General features: G+C 46.7%; 1 protein-coding gene across 3 annotated transcripts in view; it reads left to right on the top strand.

The window, feature by feature from the left end:
- The window catches only part of NQO2 (N-ribosyldihydronicotinamide:quinone dehydrogenase 2), a 259661-nt gene that overhangs the window by 4178 nt on the left and 233056 nt on the right, over positions 1-22427 (top strand). For 2 of the 3 annotated variants that reach the window (XM_069730745.1, XM_069730744.1), the window contains exon 2: positions 4190-4276. The gene's annotated coding sequence lies outside the window, so the exon portion shown is untranslated. Of the gene's footprint in view, positions 1-4189; positions 4277-8768; positions 9028-22427 lie in introns of those variants that run through there. The other variant, XM_069730747.1, reaches the window with a different exon arrangement.

The following is a 22427-nucleotide window of genomic DNA, read 5'->3' as shown; positions in this document are numbered from 1 at the left end:
AGATACGGGGGCAGAATGGAGATACGGGGGCAGAATGGAGATACGGGGCAGAATGGAGACACGGGTGAAGAATGGAGACACGGGGGAAGAATGGAGACATGGGGGAAGAATGGAGACGCGGGAAGGCAGAATGGAGATACGGGGGGCAGAATGGAGATACAAGGGGCAGAATGGAGATATGAGGGAAGAATGGAGATACGGGGGCAGAATGGAGATACGGGGGCAGAATGGAGATACGGGGCAGAATGGAGATACAGGGGACAGAATGGAGACATGAGGGAAGAATGGAGATACGGAGGAAGAATGGAGATACGGGGGAAGAATGGAGATACGGGGGCAGAATGGAGATTCATGGGGCAGAATGGAGATACGGGGGCAGAATGGAGATACAGGGGGCAGAATGGAGATACAAGGGGCAGAATGGAGATACAGGGGGCAGAATGGAGACATGGGGGCAGAATGGAGACACGGGGAAAGAATGGAGACACGGGGGAAGAATGGAGACATGGGGAAGAATGGAGACATGGGGGAAGAATGGAGACGCGGCAAGGCAGAATGGAGATACGGGGGGCAGAATGGAGATACAAGGGGCAGAATGGACATATGAGGGAAGAATGGAGATACGGAGGAAGAATGGAGATACGGGGGCAGAATGGAGATACGGGGGAAGAATGGAGATACGGGGGCAGAATGGAGATACAGGGGGCAGAATGGAGACATGAGGGAAGAATGGAGATACAGGGGGCAGAATGGAGATACAGAGGCAGAATGGAGATACAGGGGGCAGAATGGAGACACGGGGGAAGAATGGAGACACGGGGGAAGAATGGAGACATGGGGGAAGAATGGAGACGCGGGAAGGCAGAATGGAGATACGGGGGGCAGAATGGAGATATGAGGGAAGAATGGAGATACGGGGGCAGAATGGAGATACGGGGCAGAATGGAGATACAGGGGACAGAATGGAGACATGAGGGAAGAATGGAGATACGGAGGAAGAATGGAGATACGGGGGAAGAATGGAGATACGGGGGCAGAATGGAGATTCATGGGGCAGAATGGAGATACGGGGGCAGAATGGGGATACAGGGGGCAGAATGGAGATACAGGGGGCAGAATGGAGATACAGGGGCAGAATGGAGACATGGGGCAGAATGAAGACACGGGGAAAGAATGGAGACACGGGGGAAGAATGGAGACATGGGGGAAGAATGGAGACATGGGGGAAGAATGGAGACGCGGCAAGGCAGAATGGAGATACGGGGGGCAGAATGGAGATACAAGGGGCAGAATGGACATATGAGGGAAGAATGGAGATACGGAGGAAGAATGGAGATACGGGGGCAGAATGGAGATACGGGGGAAGAATGGAGATACGGGGGCAGAATGGAGATACGGGGGCAGAATGGAGATACAGGGGGCAGAATGGAGATACAGGGGCAGAATGGAGATACAGGGGGTAGAATGGAGACATGGGGGCAGAATGGAGACACGGGTGAAGAATGGAGACACGGGGGAAGAATGGAGACATGGGGGCAGAATGGAGACACGGGTGAAGAATGGAGACACGGGGGAAGAATGGAGACATGGGGGAAGAATGGAGACGCGGGAAGGCAGAATGGAGATACGGGGGGCAGAATGGAGATACAAGGGACAGAATGGAGATATGAGGGAAGAATGGAGATACGGGGGCAGAATGGAGATACGGGGCAGAATGGAGATACAGGGGACAGAATGGAGACATGAGGAAAGAATGGAGATACGGAGGAAGAATGGAGATACGGGGGAAGAATGGAGATACGGAGGAAGAATGGAGATACGGGGGCAGAATGGAGATACGGGGGCAGAATGGAGATACGGGGGCAGAATGGAGATACGGGGGCAGAATGGAGATACGGGGGAAGAATGGAGATACGGGGGCAGAATGGAGATACGGGGGCAGAATGGAGATACAGGGGGCAGAATGGAGATACGGGGGCAGAATGGAGATACGGGGGTAGAATGGAGACATGGGGGCAGAATGGAGACACGGGTGAAGAATGGAGACACGGGGGAAGAATGGAGACATGGGGGAAGAATGGAGACGCGGGAAGGCAGAATGGAGATACGGGGGGCAGAATGGAGATACAAGGGGCAGAATGGAGATATGAGGGAAGAATGGAGATACGGGGGCAGAATGGAGATACGGGGCAGAATGGAGATACAGGGGACAGAATGGAGACATGAGGGAAGAATGGAGATACGGAGGAAGAATGGAGATACGGGGGAAGAATGGAGATACGGGGGCAGAATGGAGATTCATGGGGCAGAATGGAGATACGGGGGCAGAATGGAGATACAGGGGGCAGAATGGAGATACAAGGGGCAGAATGGAGATACGGGGGCAGAATGGAGACATGGGGGCAGAATGAAGACACGGGGAAAGAATGGAGACACGGGGGAAGAATGGAGACATGGGGAAGAATGGAGACATGGGGGAAGAATGGAGACGCGGCAAGGCAGAATGGAGATACGGGGGGCAGAATGGAGATACAAGGGGCAGAATGGACATATGAGGGAAGAATGGAGATACGGAGGAAGAATGGAGATACGGGGGCAGAATGGAGATACGGGGGAAGAATGGAGATACGGGGGCAGAATGGAGATACAGGGGGCAGAATGGAGACATGAGGGAAGAATGGAGATACAGGGGGCAGAATGGAGATACAGAGGCAGAATGGAGATACAGGGGGCAGAATGGAGACACGGGGGAAGAATGGAGACACGGGGGAAGAATGGAGATTCATGGGGCAGAATGGAGATATGGGGGCAGAATGGAGACATGAGGGAAGAATGGAGATACAGAGGAAGAATGGAGATACGGGGGAAGAATGGAGATACGGGGGAAGAATGGAGATACGGGGGCAGAATGGAGATACAGGGGGCAGAATGGAGACATGAGGGAAGAATGGAGATACGGGGGAAGAATGGAGATACGGGGGCAGAATGGAGATACAGGGGGCAGAATGGAGACATGAGGGAAGAATGGAGATACAGGGGAAGAATGGAGATACGGGGGCAGAATGGAGATACAGGGGGCAGAATGGAGACATGAGGGAAGAATGGAGATACGGGGGAGGAATGGAGATACGGGGCAGAATGGAGATACGGGGGAAGAATGGAGATACAGGTCGCAGAATGGAGATACAGGGGGCAGAATGGAGATGTGGGGAAGAATGGAGACACGGGGAAGTGTGGAGACACAGGGAAGTATGGGGGCGGAATGGAGACACGGGGAAAAAAGGAGACACGGGGCAGGATGGAGACACAGGGGACAGGATGGAGACATGGTGCAGGATGGAGACAGATCGTGCGGTCAAGTAAGGAGAAAGGGTTGTTTTTTTTTTATTTTAAGCGGCAAGCCGCAATAATGTTTCACCGCAGGATGGAGACGGTGCAGGATGTAGACAGATGGGGCAGGATGGAGACAGGGTGTAGGATGTAGACAGATGGGGCAAGATCATGAGGCAGGATGGAGACACATGGTGCAGGATCATGGGGCAGGATGGAGACACATGGTGCAAGATCATGGGGCAGGATGGATACAATGGAGACAGATCGTGCAGGATCACGGGACAGATGGGGCAGGATTGGACATCACATGGGGGCAGAATGGATACTCATGAGGGCAGGATGGGAGAACATATGGCTGGAGCCTGGAATGAGAAACATGGTGGCCAGGATGAGGGTTATTATTACCACAAGGGCTATTTAAGGGATATTATTACGGCAGTGATAGTAACATAGTTAGTAAGGCCGAAAAAAGACATTTGTCCATCCAGTTCAGCCTATATTTCATCATAATAAATCCCCAGATCTACGTCCTTCTACAGAACCTAATAATTGTATGATACAATATTGTTCTGCTCCAGGAAGGCCTCTCTTGAACCCCTCGACTGAGTTCGCCATCACCATCTCCTCAGGCAAGCAATTCCAGATTCTCACCGCCCTAAAGAATCCTCTTCTATGTTGGTGGAAAAACCTTTATTTATTTTTTGAGGATACTGTTTTAAATGCGGGAGGCGGTCCTGTTACTGTGCAAAGCGACACTATGTTGCCATTTTTTCTTCATCTGGTGTAGTTTAGAAGTTGGGAAACAAGTAATGTGTTCTGCAAGCGGTACTCTAGCTAACTGTGTTATTTCCTGCAGAGACGAGCCCTGGCTGGAAGTGATGGCAGTCTGTGTTGGATGAAGATGAAAAGCAAAGATGAAGCACTTCACCTAGAGACGTCACTGGTGAGTCAGTGTGTTACCTGTACACTGACACTATATACTGTATACAGCGGTCCTGTGTACAATGTCACCAGTGATCACTGTATTACCTTTAAACTCACACTATATACAGAGCTCCTGTGTATAATGTCATTGATCACATTATAACCTGTACAGTATATACAGTTCTCATGTGTATAATGTCACTGTTGATCTCCTGCTAACCCTGCTTGTCCGTTTGTCCCACTGGGACAGCTGCCTCGAGTCCCGGGTCTAACTGGAGGTAGCACCCGTGTCCCCCAGGCATTCCATTCTGACCCTGTTCGAGTGGACTTACCACAGGTGTCTGGGGCTCACGTAGTCACGCCCCCTTTGGAGCCCCCCGAACCGTGGTCCCGAGGTTCCACGTTAAATCATAATAAAAACTAATGTGAATTTCAACTTCTGTCCCTCCGTTTCCATTCGTTACAAATGGCACTTATGGTGATATTAGTATTGTGTGTTTTTTTATTTTTTTTTTATTAATGATCAGTGTTGTAGTATTCAGTCACTATGTGGTGGTAATATGTTGTGCGGCCATGGTGTGGCGATATTTGTTCCTTGTATGTGGTATTATAGGTCTCTATGTGGTGGTAATATGTGATCTGGTCATGGTGCGGTGGTATTTGTCCCTTGTATATGATATTATTAGTCATTTTAAAAATTGAAAAATAAATAAAAAGATACCTAAATTCTATTGGATATTTTAACAAATGATTAATAGGTTAGTGTAAAGTAGAGCTCTGCCTAAAGAATCTACCTTGTCGTGGTGGCGGCTTAAAAAAATCTTTTGGCCAAAACAAAAGTTGCTGGCTATATGTGTGATGGGAACTGTTAATATATGATTGGTGAGAAGTGGAGTTTTTCCAAGAGAGAGCGGTGGGGCTGTGTACAGTTCGAGGGGTGGAAGCAGGGCTGGGGTGGAGCCTGGGCAGAGTCTCAGGGGGGCCCTGAAAATTTTGCCAGTATTGGGCCCCGAAATTCCTAGTAGCAGCCCTGTCTGTAGTACTGATATTCAGGGCTGCCACTAGGAATTTCGGGCCCCCAGACTGGCAAAACTTTTGGGGCCCCTTGAGAGTCCGCCCAGGCTCCACCCCTTGAACCATCCACAGTCCCACCACCCTCTCTTGGAAAAACTCCACTTCTGCACCACATCCTCACCAATCACACATTAACAGTTCCCATCACCACATACATAACCTGTAGCTTTTGTTTTGGCCAAAAGATTTTTTAATCCACCACTATGACAAGGTAGACTCTTTTGGCTGGGCTCTTCTCTAGTGTAACTTACTAAACATTTGCTAAAATATCCAATACAATTTAGGTATGTTTTTATTTTTCAATTTTTAAAATTACCAATAATATCACAAACAAGGAACGAATACCGCCACACCATGACCAGACCACATATTGCCACCATATAGTGATCAAATATTACCACATACAAGTAACAAAAACTGTCACACCATGACCAGACCACATATTACACCACATGGTGACCTAAAAATACTACATACAAGGAACAAATACCGCTACACCATGTCCAGACAACATATTATCACCACATAGTGACCAAATAATAGCACATACAAGGAACAAATACGGAGGACGCAGTCAGTTACTGAAGCTGCAGGATTCTGCCGTGGGCCCGGTGAGCAGAACAGAGGGGGCCCCATATGCCAGTAAGGGCAGTAATGCCCTGATGGTGGCCCTGTCTATAGTCTTTCAACATTCATTGAGCAGTAACAGATGCTCCAATATGTTTGTAATATTCCATGGACTTCATGCCATTGCTTGTTGTACACAGTTGGTGTGTGATCTGTTCCGAAGATTTGGCTGCAATAATGACAATGGCATGAAGTCCATGGAATATTACAAACATATTGGAGCATCCTACTTAGCAAATCAAAACTTTGATCCTTTCTATCTGAAACCCCTAGAATGATTATCAGGACGGGCAGGAACTTAAAGGATCATCAGACAGTGAGTCACTTCAGCCGGCCAACAGTTAGAACAGGTACTGGTCATCACTTGGTGGGCTCATTTCCATGTGGGGGTTGTACGATCTGTCCTTTGTTGATTGCACACACAGCACCACTCACCTCTCCGCACATTCCCTGCAGCTGCGCACATACACACACAGCACCACTCACCTCTCTGCATGTTCCCCGCAGCCGCACCATCTTCGTCGCTGCCAGCTTTCTCTCTGAAACAGCTAATATCATCCAGCCACGCTGCTGTGCCAGACAGGAAGCGCGGGCAGGAAGCAGGACAGATCCCTGCAGCTCCGCTCCTCTGCCATTGTCTCTTGTAGGCATTGGAGCTGCAGGGATCACTCCCTGCCCACCGCACATTAGGACAATCTGGCCAGGGCCCCCTTGGGGCCAGATAATTAGACCAGATTGCCCTCAGTGTTAGCCACCCTGCAGGCAGGGCCGCCATCAGGGCATGACAGCCGTGACTGGCGTATGGGGCCCGGTGAGCAGAGGGGGCCCGCATCGGGCCCCGTCTCATCTGGTCACCGGGCCCCCCCTGCAGGCGCTGCGGGCGGCACACTATTGACGTGCGGGCCCGCGCCCGCACGTCAATAGTTAACAGCCGCCAGCCAGTCTGAGGCTGGCAGCTGAATAGGGCCCCGGCCGCAGTGCGCACTTGCCGGCGTCTGACGTCATTGTCAGCCGCCGGGCCCGGCGAGTGCGTCTGTGTGGAGCCTGGGGGGATCTTCGCCCGGCGCTGGAGCATGGCCAGGTAAGAAGTCGTATTTTTTTTTTTTTCTGAGAGCGGCATCCAGGGGGGCCCGGGGGGCAGAATGCTGGACACATAGGGGCAGAAATGCTGGACACAGTGGGGCAGAATGCTGGGCACACAGTGGGGCAGAATGCTGGGCACACATTGGGGCAGAATGCTGGACACACAGTGGGGCAGAATGCTGGGCACACAGTGGGGCAGAATGCTGGGCACACAGTGGGGCAGAATGCTGGACACACAGTGGGGCAGAATGCTGGACACACAGTGGGGCAGAATGCTGGACACACAGTGGGGCAGAATGCTGGACACACAGTGGGGCAGAATGCTGGACACACAGTGGGGCAGAATGCTGGACACACAGTGGGGCAGAATGCTGGACACACAGTGGGGCAGAATGCTGGACACACAGTGGGGCAGAATGCTGGACACACAGTGGGGCAGAATGCTGGACACACAGTGGGGCAGAATGCTGGACACACAGTGGGGCAGAAATGCTGGACACACAGTGGGGCAGAATGCTGGACACACAGTGGGGCAGAATGCTGGACACACAGTGGGGCAGAATGCTGGACACACAGTGGGGCAGAATGCTGGACACACAGTGGGGCAGAATGCTGGACACACAGTGGGGCAGAATGCTGGACACACAGTGGGGCAGAAATGCTGGACACAGTGGGGCAGAATGCTGGACACACAGTGGGGCAGAATGCTGGACACACAGTGGGGCAGAATGCTGGACACACAGTGGGGCAGAATGCTGGACACACAGTGGGGCAGAATGCTGGACACACAGTGGGGCAGAATGCTGGACACACAGTGGGGCAGAATGCTGGACACACAGTGGGGCAGAATGCTGGACACACAGTGGGGCAGAATGCTGGACACATTGGGGCAGAAATGCTGGACACAGTGGGGCAGAAATGCTGGACACAGTGGGGCGGAAATGCTGGACACAGTGGGGCAGAAATGCTGGACACAGTGGGGCAGAATGCTGGACACAGTGGGGCAGAATGCTGGACACAGTGGGGCAGAATGCTGGACACAGTGGGGCAGAATGTTGGAGACAGTGGGGCAGAATGCTGGAGACAGTGACAGGGGCAAAATGCTGGAGACAGGGGCAGAAATGCTGGACACAGTGGGGCAGAATGCTGGACACAGTGACAGGGGCAGAATGCTGGACACAGTGACAGGGGCAGAATGCTGGACACAGGGGCAGACTGAGACCCAGGGGCAGAATGCTGGACATTGGGGCAGAATGCGAGACACGGGGCAGAATGGAGATACGGGGCATGATTGGAGACACGGGGCAGGATGAAAGACATGGGGGCATGACTGGAGACAGATGGGGCATGACTGGAGACAGATGGGGCAGGATTGGAGACAGATGGGGCAGAATGGAGACACAGGGGGCATGATTGGAGACAAGTGTCAGGATTGCAGACATGGGGGCATGGTTGGAGACATAGGGGGCAGAATGGAGACATGGGGCATGATTGGAGACAGAGCGTGCAGGATCATGGGGCAGAATGGATATGATGGAGACAGATGGGACCGGATGGAGAGATCACATGGGGTGATCATATGGGGCAGGATGGGGAGATCATATGGGGCAGAATGGATACTCATGAGGGCAGGATGGGAGAAAATCTGGCTGACGCCAGGAATGAGACACACAGGGCCAGGATGGGGGATATTAATACTGTACCATAGGGGCTAATTTAGGGATATTATTACTGCAGTGATGTATTTATTTTATTTTTTGAGTATACTGTTTTAAATGGGGGGCGGTCCTGTTACTGTATAGAGTGATACTATGTCGCCTTCTTTATGTGGTGTAATGTAGAAGTTGTGAAAAATTAAGTAATGTGTTCTGCAAGCGGAGCTCGAGATAACTGTGTTATTTCCTGCAGAGAGAAGTCCTGGCTGGATGAAATGATGGCGGTCTGTGCTGGATGAAAGATGAAGGACTTCACCTAGAGACGTCACTGGTGAGTCAGTGTGTTACCTATACACTGACACTATACACTGTATACTGTATACAGAGCTCCTGTGTATAATTTCACTAGTGATCACTATATTATCTGTACACAGACACTGCTTACTAATTACAGATCTCCTGTGTATAATGGCACTTATGGTGATAGTATGGTGCTTTTTTTTAAATTACTGATCAGAATTGTAGTATTCAGTCACTATGTGGTGGTAATATGTGGTCTGGACATGGTGTTGTGGTATTTGTTCCTTGTATGTGATATTATTCGATCCCTGTGGTGGTAATATGTCATCTGGTCATGGTGTTGTGGTATTTGTTCCTTCCTTCCTTTTAAAAATTGAAAAATAAATAAAAATATACCTAAATTGTATTGCATATTTTAACAAATATTTAATAGGTTACAGCAGAGTAGGGCCCGGCCAAAAGTGTCTACCTTGTTATGGTGGCGGCTTAAAAAATATTTTGGCCAAAACAAAAGCTGCCGGCTATATGTGTGATCTGGTGATGGGAACTGTCAATGTGTGATAGGTGAGAAGTGGAGTTTTTCCAAGAGAGAGCGGTGGGACTGTGGACAGTCCGAGGGGTGGAGCCTGGAGGCGGCGCTGGGGTGGAGCCTGGAGGCGGGGCTGGGGTGGAGCCTGGGCGGAGTCTCAAGGGGGCCCCGAAAATTTTGCCAGTATGGGGCCCCGAAATTTCTAGTGGCAGCCCTGCCTGCAGGGGCCTCCCTCCACCTCCGGACCCCTGTGCAGCCGCACCGGTTGCACATGCAGTATGTCAGCCCCTGAAAAGGAAATATAAATAAACATGGTACCGCTAAAAATGTAATTTTGTCCCGCAAAAAACAAGCCATCGTACAGCTCTATCAGCGGAGAAATAAAAAAGTTATAGTTCTCAGAATAAAGTGATGCAAAAATAATTATTTTTTCTATAAAATAGTTTTTATTGTATAAAAGTGTCAAAGCATAAAAAAGATATAAATGAGGTATCGCTGTAATCGTACTGACCCGAAAAATAAAACTGCCTTATCAATTTTACCACACACTGAATGGCATAAACCCCCCCAAAGAAATTTCTGAAACGCTGGCTTTTGTTCGTGCTACCTCGCAAAAATCAGAATAGAAAACGATAAAAATAATTTATTTGCCCGAAAATGGTACCAATAAAAACGTCAACTCGTGGGCCAAAATATAGAAAAATTATAGCTCTCAAAATGTGGTGATACAAAAACTATTTTTGGTAATAAACAGCGTCTTTTAATGTGTGACAGCAGCCAAACATAAAAACCCGATATAAATCTGGTATCACTGTAATCGCACCGACCCGAAGAATAAATTCACCTAATCACTTATACCACACGAGGAAAGGCATAAATACCGTATATACTCGAGTATAAGCCGAGATTTTCAGCCCAAATTTTTGGGCTGAAAGTGCCCCCCTCGGCTTATACTCGAGTCACGGTAGCGGTGGGGTCGGCAGGTGAGGGGGTGAGGGCGCTGAGGCATACTTACCTAGTCCCAGCGATCCTCGCGCTGTCCCTGCCGTCCCACGGGCTTCGGCGCTGCAGTTTCTTCCTCTCTTCAGCGGTCACGTGGGACCGCTCATTACAGAAATGAATAAGCGGCTCCACCTCCCATAGGGGCGGAGCCGCTTATTCATTCCTCTAATCAGCGGTGCCGGTGACCGCTGATAGAGAAAGAAGCTGCGGCACCGAAGACAGGAGGGGACAGCGCGAGGATCGCCAGGACTAGGTGAGTATAGCATATTCACCTGTCCTCGTTCCAGCCGCCGGGCGCCGATCCATCTTCCCGGCCGGCGCCTCCATCTTCCCGGCGTCTGCGCTCTGATTGTTCAGGCAGAGGGCGCGATGACGCATATAGTGTGCGCGGCGCCCTCTGCCTGATCAGTGAGAGCAGAGACGCCGGGAAGATGGAGGCGCCGGAACGAGACGCCGGGAGCTGCAATCAAGGGAGGTGAGTATGTGTTTTTTTTTCTTTATTGCGGCAGCGGCGGCACAAATTTATGTGGAACATCTATGGGGCACAGTGAACGGTGCAGAGCACCGTATATGGCACAGCACAGCTATGGGGCACAGTGAACGGTGCAGAGCACCGTATATGGCACAGCACAGCTATGGGGCACAGTGAACGGTGCAGAGCACCGTATATGGCACAGCACAGCTATGGGGCACAGTGAACGGTGCAGAGCACCGTATATGGCACAGCTATGGGGCACAGTGAACGGTGCAGAGCACCGTATATGGCACAGCACAGCTATGGGGCACAGTGAACGGTGCAGAGCACCGTATATGGCACAGCTATGGGGCACAGTGAACGGTGCAGAGCACCGTATATGGCACATCTATGGGGCACAATGAACGGTGCAGAGCACCGTATATGGCACAGCTAGGGGGCACAATGAACGGTGCAGAGCACTATATGGTTCACACCTATGGGGAAATATGAACGGTGCAGAGCACTATATGGCACAGCTATGGGGAAATAATGATCTATTTTTATTTTTGAAATTCACCGGTAAATGCTGCATTTCCACCCTAGGCTTATACTCGAGTCAATAAGTTTTCCCAGTTTTTTGTGGCAAAATTAGGGGGGTCGGCTTATACTCGGGTCGGCTTATACTCGAGTATATACGGTAATTAAAAAAAAAATATTCTTCACATGCTGTTGATTTTTTTAATTTTGCCTCCCAAAGATCACAGCAGGGCTCAGCGCACATTTATCCTGCGTCTGCGTTGAGCTCTTGCAAGGGGGTTTCCGTGTAAAACTCTGAAATATGTGATTCAGACAGAACCTTTGGCGGAAGATTCCCTATAATGAGGCAGGTGGAGGCACTGTGGATGCCGTGTGGCCTGTGATCCAGCGGTGTCCGTATTTAGGATTGCATAAAAGTGCCATCGGCCACAGTTTTGTGCATTTCTGAGAAAGGCACCACTGAACAAAGGCCAGACGGAGTTAAGAGTAAGGCTGCCGTCACACTAGCAGAATTTGGTCAGTATTTTACATCAGTATTTGTAAGCCAAAACCAGGAGTGGGTGATAAATGCAGAAGTGGTGCATATGTTTCTATTATACTTTTCCTCTAATTGTTCCACTCCTGGTTTTGGCTACAAATACTGATGTAAAATACTGACCAAATATTGCTAGTGTGACGGCAGCCTAACTCTGCTGCCTCATTATTGTGAATGGATCCCTCGGGGGTTTCATATGAATCATGTCACTCGGAGATTTATATGGAAACCCCAAATTAAGTGGTCAGTGTAGAGCGCCGGATAACTGTGATCCCAAAAGTTATGTAAAATGTTCCCAATAAAAGCTTCAGCTCAATCCACAAAAAAAGCATGCCCTGGCTCAGGTCCATCATCTGTTAATGGAAGTATAGGGGGCTTCCACATTACTGGTAGCACAAAGGCTCTGGAAAAGTGAAATGGCTCCTCATCCACCAAAAGAAATTCAGCAAATTCTCTGCTCCCAAATCTAAATGCCCCCCTCACTTCTGAGCCCCACAGTGTACCTAAACCACATAGTGCGTCCACGTTTGGCATTTCTGAAGCAATGAGAGCCCACCTAATTTACAGGTGCATGCTTCCAAAAGCACGGGCTGGGCATAACATACTGGTGACTGCAACATACTTTTCACTAGAGCATATTGGTCACTACAAAGGCAATTTGCAATTTTCACTCGGCAACATTCATTGTTGCTTGTTTCCCCATGAAGTCAAAATCGTCACTACACCTGTAGATAAATTCCCCTAGGGGTATAAATTCCCAAATTGGTTCACTTGAGGGGGATTCTTGTCTACTAGCAATTGGGGGCTCTGTATATGGAGTCCGCAAACTGTTCTAGGAAAATCTACGCTCCCGGAGGGAAACAGCGATCTGTTCCTCCCAAGTGTCTCCATATAGTTAAGTACTACTGTACAGCCACACAGGGCCGGCGTCAGCACCCAGGCAAATGCCGGGGCCCTGAGCAGGCAGGGGGTCCACTCGCCGTCTGAGACACTGGCGTGCTATGGGAGCTTGGTGCCAGCCCCGTGAGTGGACACCCCCCCCACCTGCTCCGGGCCCCAGCACTTGTGATACTTACCTCTCCCGGTTCCAGCTCTGCAGCGTCTTCCATCCTCTGACTGTGACATTCAGGTCAGAGGGCGCGATGACGTCACCAGTGTGTGCCCTCTGCCTGAGCAGTCACAGCACAGCGAGCAGGAAGAAGCAATACTGAGGAGTCCAGAGCAGAGCTGCTACAAGCAACGAGAGGTGAGCATTTCATTTTTTATTTTTTTATATTTGGAGCAATATATGGGGACCATCAGAAGGGGCCCATATATGGAGCATTATATGGAGCTAATTCTATATGGAGTATCTTATGGGGCCAATAATATAGGGAGCATCTTATGGGGCCAATTCAATATGGAGCAGTATATGGGGCCAATTACATATGGAGCAATATATGAGGCCAATTACATATGGAGCAGTAGATGGGGCCAATAATATATGAAGCAACTTATGGGATTATTTGTATATGGAGCATTTTATATGGCCAATTATATATGGAGAATTATATGGGGCACATTATACATGGAGCATCTTATGGGACCAATTATTTATGGAGCATTATATGGGGCCAATCATATACTGTAATGGGCATTATATGGGACCCATTCTGTAAGGAGCATTATATGGGGCCCATTCTGTATGGAGCATCATATGGGGCCCATTCTGTATGGAGCAATATATGGGACTCAGTATACTGTATGGGGTCGATCATATACTGTATGGAGCATTATATGATCCCATTATATATGGAGCAATAGATGGGGCCCATCATATACTGCATGGAGAATTATATGTGACTCACTATACTGTATGGAGCATTATATGGGATCAGTTCTGTATGGAGCAATATATGCGGCTCATTCTGTATGGAGCACTCTGTGGTGCCCATTATACTGTATGGAGCATTATATGGGGCTCATTATTCTATATGGAGTACTACGTGCTGCACATTATACTGTATGGAGCAATATATGGGGATCAGTATTCTGTTTGGAGCATAATATCGGGCTCATTATTCTGTTGAGAGCAATATATGGGGCTCATTATTCTGTATAGAGGACTATACTGTCTGGTTTCTGAGCTAATGTAGAATGTACAATAGATATCACTCATGTAATGTAAGAAGTGAAATCTTTGGCATTGTACTATACCTATATTTCTCTGCCGTATCTGTGCATTTTGAATTGTGGTATGTGTTAAAGGGGCCCACCGGGACTCTTTCACCCAGGGCCCATGAAACCCTGGAGCCGACCCTGCAGCCATAGATGAGGTATTGCCACTTCAGTAGAAATTGTGGGACTATTTTTTTTGTCATTTTTATCCACTTGTGTGAAAATGTAAAATCTGGGGCTAAAACAAAATTTTGGTGGTAAAAATGTAGTTATTTTGTCTTCACTGCCCAATGGTATAAAATTCTGTGACTCACCCATGGTGTCAATATGGTCACTGCAACCATAAATGAATTCATTGAGAGATGTAGTTTGTAAAATGGGGTCACTTATGGGGAGCTCTGCTGTTCTGGCAGCTCATGGGCTCTCCCAATGGGTCTTGACACCTGCAAACCATAACAGTAAACTCTGGTGCTCTTTGCCTTATGAGCTTTGCCCTGTGCCTGAAAAATATTTCCCGATTACATGTAGGGTATTGGTGCACTCAGGGAAAAACGGACCTCAGTTTGCTGTAAAAAAAAAAAAAAAAAAAAAAAAAAAAGTCCTATTAGCCCTTAGAAAAATTAAAAACTTGGGGCTAAAACAACATTTTAGTGGTAAAAATGTAATTTATTCTTTCATTACCGCTCAGTGGTATAAAACTCTGTGAGGCACATGTGGTGTCAATATGATCACTGTGCCCATTAATAAATTCATTGGAGAGTGTAGTTTGTAAAATGATTTCACATATAGGGGGTTTCTGTTCTGGCAGCTCAGGGGCTCTGCCAATGTGACATGGCACCCTCTAACTATTCCATCAAAATCTAAACTCCAATATAGTGCCTCTTCTCTTCTGAGCTTTGCACTGTGCCTCAGAAGTAGAATTCCCCCACATATGGGGTATCGGTGTACTCAGGAGAAATCGCACAACAAATTGTATGGTGCAATTTCTCCTGTTACCCTTATGAACATGCAATATTTTGTGCTAAAAACATATTTGTGGGGAAAATTTGATTTATTTGTACGGCTCAAAGTTATAAACTTCTGGGAAGCACCTGAGGGTTCAGTGTGCTCACCTCACATCTAGATCTCTGAGGGATCTAGTTCCCAAAATGGGGTCACTTGTGAGGGATTTTCACTGTTTAGGCACATCAGAGGCTCTCCAAACGTGACATGACATCCGCCAATTGTTCCAGCAAATTTTGCATTCAAAAAGCCAAATGATGTTCCTTCCCTTCTGAGCCCTGTCGTGCACCCAAATAGTGGTTTTCTCACTCATGTGGGGTATTGGCGTACTCAGGAGAAATTTCACAACAAAATGTATGGTGCAATTTCTCCTGTTACTCTTATAAAAATGCAATATTTTGTGCTGAAAACATATTTGTGGGGAAATTTTTTTATTTTACGGCTCAATGTTATAAATTTCTGTGAAGCATACGAGGGGTCAATATGCTCACCACGCATCTAGATCAGTTCCCTAAGGGATCTAGTTTCAAAAATTGCATCACTTGTGGGGGATTTTCACTGTTTAGGCACATCAAAGGCTCTCCAAGCGCAACTTGGCATGCGCCAATTGTTCCATCAAATTTTGCATTCAAAAAGTCGAACGGCGCTCATTCCCTTCTGAGCTCTGCCGTGCTCCCAGTGGTTTTCTCCCTCATATGTGGTATCTGTATGCTCAGGAGAAATTACACACATTTTGGTGTCCATTTTTTCCTGTTACCCTTGTAAAAATAAAAACAAATTGGATCTGAAGTCAAGTTTTTGTGAAAAGTTTTTTTGTTTTTTTTTTACAAAAAATTCCTGTGAAGCACCTGAAGGGTTAATAAACTTCTAGAATGTGGTTATCAGCACCTTGAGGGGTGCAGTTTATAGAATGGTGTCACTTTTTGGTATCTTCTTTCATATAGACCCCTCAAAGTTACTTCAAATGTGCTGTGGTCCCTAAAAAAATTGTTTTGTAAATGTTGTTGTGAAAATCGCTGGACAACTTTTAACCCTTATAACGTCCTAACAAAAAAAAAAATTGGTTCTAAAATTGTGCTGATGTAAAGTAGACATGTGGGAATGTTATTTATTAACTATTTTGTGTGACATATCTTTGTGATTTAAGGGCTTGAAAATTACGAAATTTTCAAAATTTTCGCCAAATTTCTGTTTTTTCACAAATAAACGCAAGTCATGCTGAAGAAATGTTACCACTATCATGAAGTACAATATGTCACGAAAAAACAATCTCAGAATCACTTGGACCTGGAAGCGTTCCAGAATTATAAACTCAAAGTGACAGTGGTCAGAATTGCGAAAATTGGCCCAGTCATTAACTTGCAAACCACCCTCGGGAGTAAAGGGGTTAAGCTCTTCATCTATTAATAATTTAGAAGAAAATAAAAAGCAAAATACATTTAATATGGTTTCCAATGCCTAGTAAGTTGTCTTGCTGTGTTTCCGGCTACTTCACACTTGGAAAATCACTGCCATCAATTTCTAAATGAGTTAAATTTTTCAAATGAAATGGAAAAATGTCTAACTTTCACCTTCTGATCTGTATTCATTGTTCCGTTGTGAATAAAATATGGCTTTAAGAGATTTCCAAGTCATTGCATCCTTGTTTTCTTTCCATTTTACAAAGCGTCCCAACTTTTTTTTCGGAATTGGGGTTGTGCGTGCACCACTTTGAAAAGAGGTTGAATTAAATACTTTACTCTTGGTAGCTCTAAACAAATCAATAAAGTGATTGTCCAGTACGTTTATATTGATGACCGATCTATCCTTAGAATACCCAGAACCCCCACAGATAAGCTATTAGCAGCTCCTGAAGCTGTCAGGTATAAACAGTACCCAGAGTGAAACATCGCAGCTCCGCACACTGATTTGTGGCTGCTGCCCGCTACTGCAGACCAGCTCCAATTATTTTGAGGTTCTCTGCAGTACCCGGCAACAGCCACTAATCAGTGTATGGAGCTGCGATGTTCCACTCTGAACAGTTTACATCCAGCCACCACCAGAAATTATAATAGCTGATTAGTGGAGGTGCTCAGTATTGGATCCCCACCAATCTTATATTAACCCCTTCATGAACCAGCCTATTTTGACCTTAATGACCTGGACATTTTTTGTAATTCTGACCAGTGTCCCTTTATGAGGTAATAACTCGGGAACGCTTCAACGGATCGTATCGGTTCTGAGATTGTTTTTCGTGACATATTGGGCTTCATGTTAGTGGTAAATTTAAATCAATAATTTTTGCATTTATTTGTGAAAAAAATGGAAATTTGGCTAAAATTTTGAAAATTTCACAATTTTCAAATTTTTAAATTTTATTCTTTTAAACCAGAGAGTTATGTGACACAAAATAGTTAATAAATAACATTTCCCACATGTCTACTTTACATCAGCACAATTTTGGAAACAAATTTTTTTTTGTCTAGGAAGTTATAAGGGTTAAAATTTGACCAGCGATTTCTCATTTTTACAACAAAATTTACAAAACCATTTTTTTTAGGGACCACCTCACATTTGAAGTCAGTTTGAGGGGTCTGTATGGCTGAAAATACCCAAAAGTGACACCATTCTAAAAACTGCACCCCTCAAGGTACTCAAAACCACATTCAAGAAGTTTATTAACCCTTCAGGTACTTCACAGCAGCAGAAGCAACATGGAAGGAAAAAATGAACATTTAACTTTTTAGTCACCAAAATTATGTTTTAGCAACAATTTTTTTTATTTTCCCAAGAATTAAAAGAGAAACTGGACCCCAAATGTTATTGTACAATTTGTCCTGAGTACGCCGATACCTCATATGTGGGGGGAACCACTGTTTGGGCGCACGACAGGGCTTGGAAGGGAAGGAGCGCCATATGACTTTTTCAATGAAAAATTGGCTCCAATCTTTAACGGACACCATGTCGTGTTTTGAGAGCCCCTGTGTGCCTAAACATTGGAGCTTCCCCACAAGTGACCCCATTTTGGAAACTAGACCCCCCAAGGAGCTTATCTAGATGCATAGTGAGCACTTTGAACCCCCAGGTGCTTCACAAATTGATCCGTAAAAATGAAAAAGTACTTTTTGTACAAAAAAATTAATTTAGCCTCAATTTTTTCATTTTCACATGGGCAACAGGATAAAATGGATCCTAAAATGTGTTGGGCAATTTCTCCTGAGTATAACGATACCTCATATGTGGTCACAAACCATTGTTTGTGCACACGGCAAGGCTCGGAAGGGAAGGTCGGCATTTGACTTTTGTATGAAAAATTGGCTCCAATCTTTAGCGGACACCATGTCGAGTTTGGAGAGCCCCTGTGTGCCTAAACATTGGAGCTCCCCCACATGTGACCCCATTTTCAAAACTAGACCCCCCCAAGGAACTTATCTAGATGCATAGTGAACACTGAACCCCCAGGTGCTTCACAAATTGATCCGAAAAAATTAAAAAGTACTTTTTTTTTTTCACAAAAAATTTCATTTAGCCTCAATTTGCTCATTTCCACATGGGTAACAGGATAAAATGGATCCTAAAATTTATTGGGCAATTTCTCCTGAGTACACTGATACCTCACATGTGGGGGTAAACCACTGTTTGGGCACGCGACAGGGCTCGGAATGGAAGGAGTACCAATTGACTTTTTGAATGAAAAATTAGCTCCAATCGTTAGCGGACACCATGTCGCGTTTGGAGAGCCCCTGTGTGCCTAAACATTGGAGCTCCCCCACATGTGACCCCATTTTGGAAACTAGACCTCCCATGGAACTAATCTAGATGTGCAGTGACCACTTTAAACCCCCAAGTGCTTCATAGAAGTTTATAACGCAGAGCCGTGAAAATAAAAAATCATTTTTCTTTCCTCAAATATTATTTTTTAGCCTGCAAATTTTATTTTCACAAGAGTAATAGGAGAAATTGGACCCCAAAAGTTGTTGTCCAGTTTGTCCTGTGTACGCTGATGCCCCATATGTGGGGGGGAACCACTGTTTGGGCACACGTCAGGGCTCAGAAGGGAAGTAGTGACTTTTGAAATGCAGACTTTGATGGAATGGTCTGCGGGCGTCACATTGCGTTTGCAGAGCCCCTGATGTGCCTAAACAGTAGAAACCCCCCACAAGTGACCCCATTTTGGAAACTAGACCCCCCCAAGGAACTTATCTATATATCTGGTGAGCACTTTGAACCCCCAAGTGCTTCACAGAAGTTTACAACGCAGAGCCGTGAAAATAAAAAATCATTTTTCTTTCCTCAAAAATGATGTTTTAGCAAGAAATTTTTTATTTTCACAAGGGTAACAAAAGAAATTAGACCCAAATAGTTGTTGCCCAGTTTGTCCTGAGTACACTAATACCCTATATGGGGGGGGAAAACCACTGTTTGGGCACACGTCGGGGCTCGGAAGGGAAGTAGTGACTTTTGAAATGCAGACTTTGATGGAATGGTCTGCGGGCATCACGTTGTGTTTGCAGAGCCCTTGATGTGCCTAAACAGTAGAAACCCCCCACAAGTGACCCCATTTTGGAAACTAGACCCCCCAAGGAACTTATCTAGATATGTGGTGAGCACTTTGAACCCCCAAGTGCTTCACAGAAGTTTACAACGCAGAGCCGTGAAAATAAAAAATAATTTTTCTTTCCTCTTTCCAATTATGTTTTAGCAAGCAATTTTTTATTTTTGCAAGGGTAACAGGAGAAATTGGACCCCAATAGTTGTTGCCCAGTTTGTCCTGAGTACGCTGGTACCCCATATGTGGGGGTAAACCACTGTTTGGGCGCACGTCGGGGCTCGGAAGGGAGGGAGCACCATTTGACTTTTTGAATGCAAGATTGGTTGGAATCAATGGTGGCGCCATGTTGCGTTTGGAGACCCCTGATGTGCCTAAACAGTGGAAACCCCTCAATTCTAACTTCAACACTAACCCCAACACACCCATAACCCTAATCACAACCCTAAGCCCAACACACCCCTAACCACAACCCTAACCCCAACACACCTGTAACCCTAATCCCAACCCTAACCCTAATCCCAACCCTAACCACAACTTTAACCCCAACACACCCCTAACCCTATCCGTAACCCTAACCACAGCCTAATCTTAATCCTATTTCCAACCCTAGCCCTAATTCCAACCCTAACTCTAATTCCAACCCTAACCCTAAGGCTATGTGCCCACGTTGCGGATTCGTGTGAGATTTTTCCGCACGATTTTTGAAAAATCCGCAGGTAAAAGGCACTGCGTTTTACCTGCGGATTTACAGCTGATTTCCAGTGTTTTTTTTGTGCAGATTTCACCTGCGGATTCCTATTGAGGAACAGGTGTAAAACGCTGCGGAATCCGTACAAAATTGACATGCTGCGGAAAATACAACGCAGCGTTTCCGCGCGGTATTTTCTGCACCATGGGCACAGCGGATTTGGTTTTCCATAGGTTTACATGGTACTGTAAACCTGATGGAAAACTGCTACGAATTTGCAGCGGCCAATCCGCTGCGGATCCGCGGCCAATCCGCTGCGGATCCGCGGCCAGTCCGTTGCGGATCTGCGGCCAATCCGTTGTGGATTCGCAGCCAAATCCCCACCGTGTGCACATGCCCTAACCCTAGCCCTAACCCTAGCCCTAACCCTGGTTCTAACCCTAACCTTAGTGAAAAAAAAAATATATATATTTTCTTTATTTTATTATTGTCCCTACCTATGGGGGTGATAAAGGGCGGGGTCATTTACTATTTTTTTTATTTTGATCACTGTGATAGGTTATATCCCAGTGATCAAAATGTACCTGTAACGAATCTGCCGGCCGGCAGATTCGGCGGGCACTTCGCATGCGCCCGCCATTTTGGAAGATGGCGGCGCCCATGGAGAAGACAGACGGACACCGGGAGGCTCGGTAAGAATAAGGGGGGGAGATCGGAGCATGGGGGTGTATCAGAGCACTGGGGGGGTGGCATCGGAGTACGGGGGTGGCATCGGAGCATGGGTGGAGCGGGCAGGAGGACGGGGAGCAGACAGGACGACGGAGGGAAGCGGAGCACAGGACGGAGGACTGGGGAGGAGATCGGTGGTGGGGGGCACATCAGGGTTTCCAGCCATGGCCGATGATATTGCAGCATCGGCCATGGCTGGATTGTAATATTTCACCAGTTTTTATAGGTGAAATATTACAAATCGCTCTGATTAGCAGTTTCACTTTCAACAGCCAATCAGAGCGATCATTGCCAGGGGGGGGTGAAGCCACCCCTCCTGGGCTGAAGTACCACTCCCCCTGTCCCTGCAGATCGGGTGAAATTGGAGTTAACCCTTTCACCCGATCTGCAGGGACGCGATCCCTCCATGACGCCACATAGGCGTCACAGGTCGGATTGGCACCGACTTTCATGACGCCTACATGGCGTCAAAGGTCTGAAAGGGGTTAATGATATATCTAAAGCAGAGGCCATTAATATAGAAGTAGTGGAAAACCCCTTTAAAATATCTTTGCTGAAAGGTAAAAAGAAAAACATGAGGCCTGGCAGGCAGTGGTGACCACAAAAAGCAAAGTCACGGATGGATAAAAAGGCACTGAAGGAGAACTGTTCATAATCAGAGAGGAAGTTCTTATGACAGGTGCCACGCGGTGGTGGATGTGCAAGGATAGCTGCTATCTCTGGGAAATCCTACAGTACTGTGCAGGTCTGTTCTGTGTGGAAGGGTTTACCCCAAGATGTTGAAATATTATAAATAGAAATGTAAAACTGTCCTGGTCAAATTATATCACTATTATTTCAAAATAAAGTAGTAAAGTACCATATATACTAGAGTATAAGCCGACACGAGTATAAGCCGACCCCCCTAATTTTGCCACAAAAAACTGGGAAAACTTAATGACTCGAGTATAAGCCTAGGGTGGAAAATGCAGCAGCTACCGGTAAATTTCAAAAGTAAAAATAGATACCAATAAAAGTAAAATTAATTGAGACATCAGTAGGTTAAGTGTTTTTGAATATCCATATTGAATCAGGAGCCCCATATAATGCTCCATAAAGTTTGATGGGCCCATTAGATGCTCCATATTAAAATATGCCCCATATAATCCTGCATAAAGGGTAATAAGGGCCCCATAAGATGCTCCATAGAGATATTTGCCCTATATAGTGCTGCACAAACGTTATGGCCCCATAAGATGCTCCGTACAGTCACTTGCCCCATATA

This window comes from Ranitomeya imitator, chromosome 6 (assembly GCF_032444005.1).
Source record: "Ranitomeya imitator isolate aRanImi1 chromosome 6, aRanImi1.pri, whole genome shotgun sequence".
NCBI lineage: Eukaryota > Metazoa > Chordata > Amphibia > Anura > Dendrobatidae > Ranitomeya > Ranitomeya imitator.
This window is presented reverse-complemented; position numbering and strand designations above follow the sequence as displayed.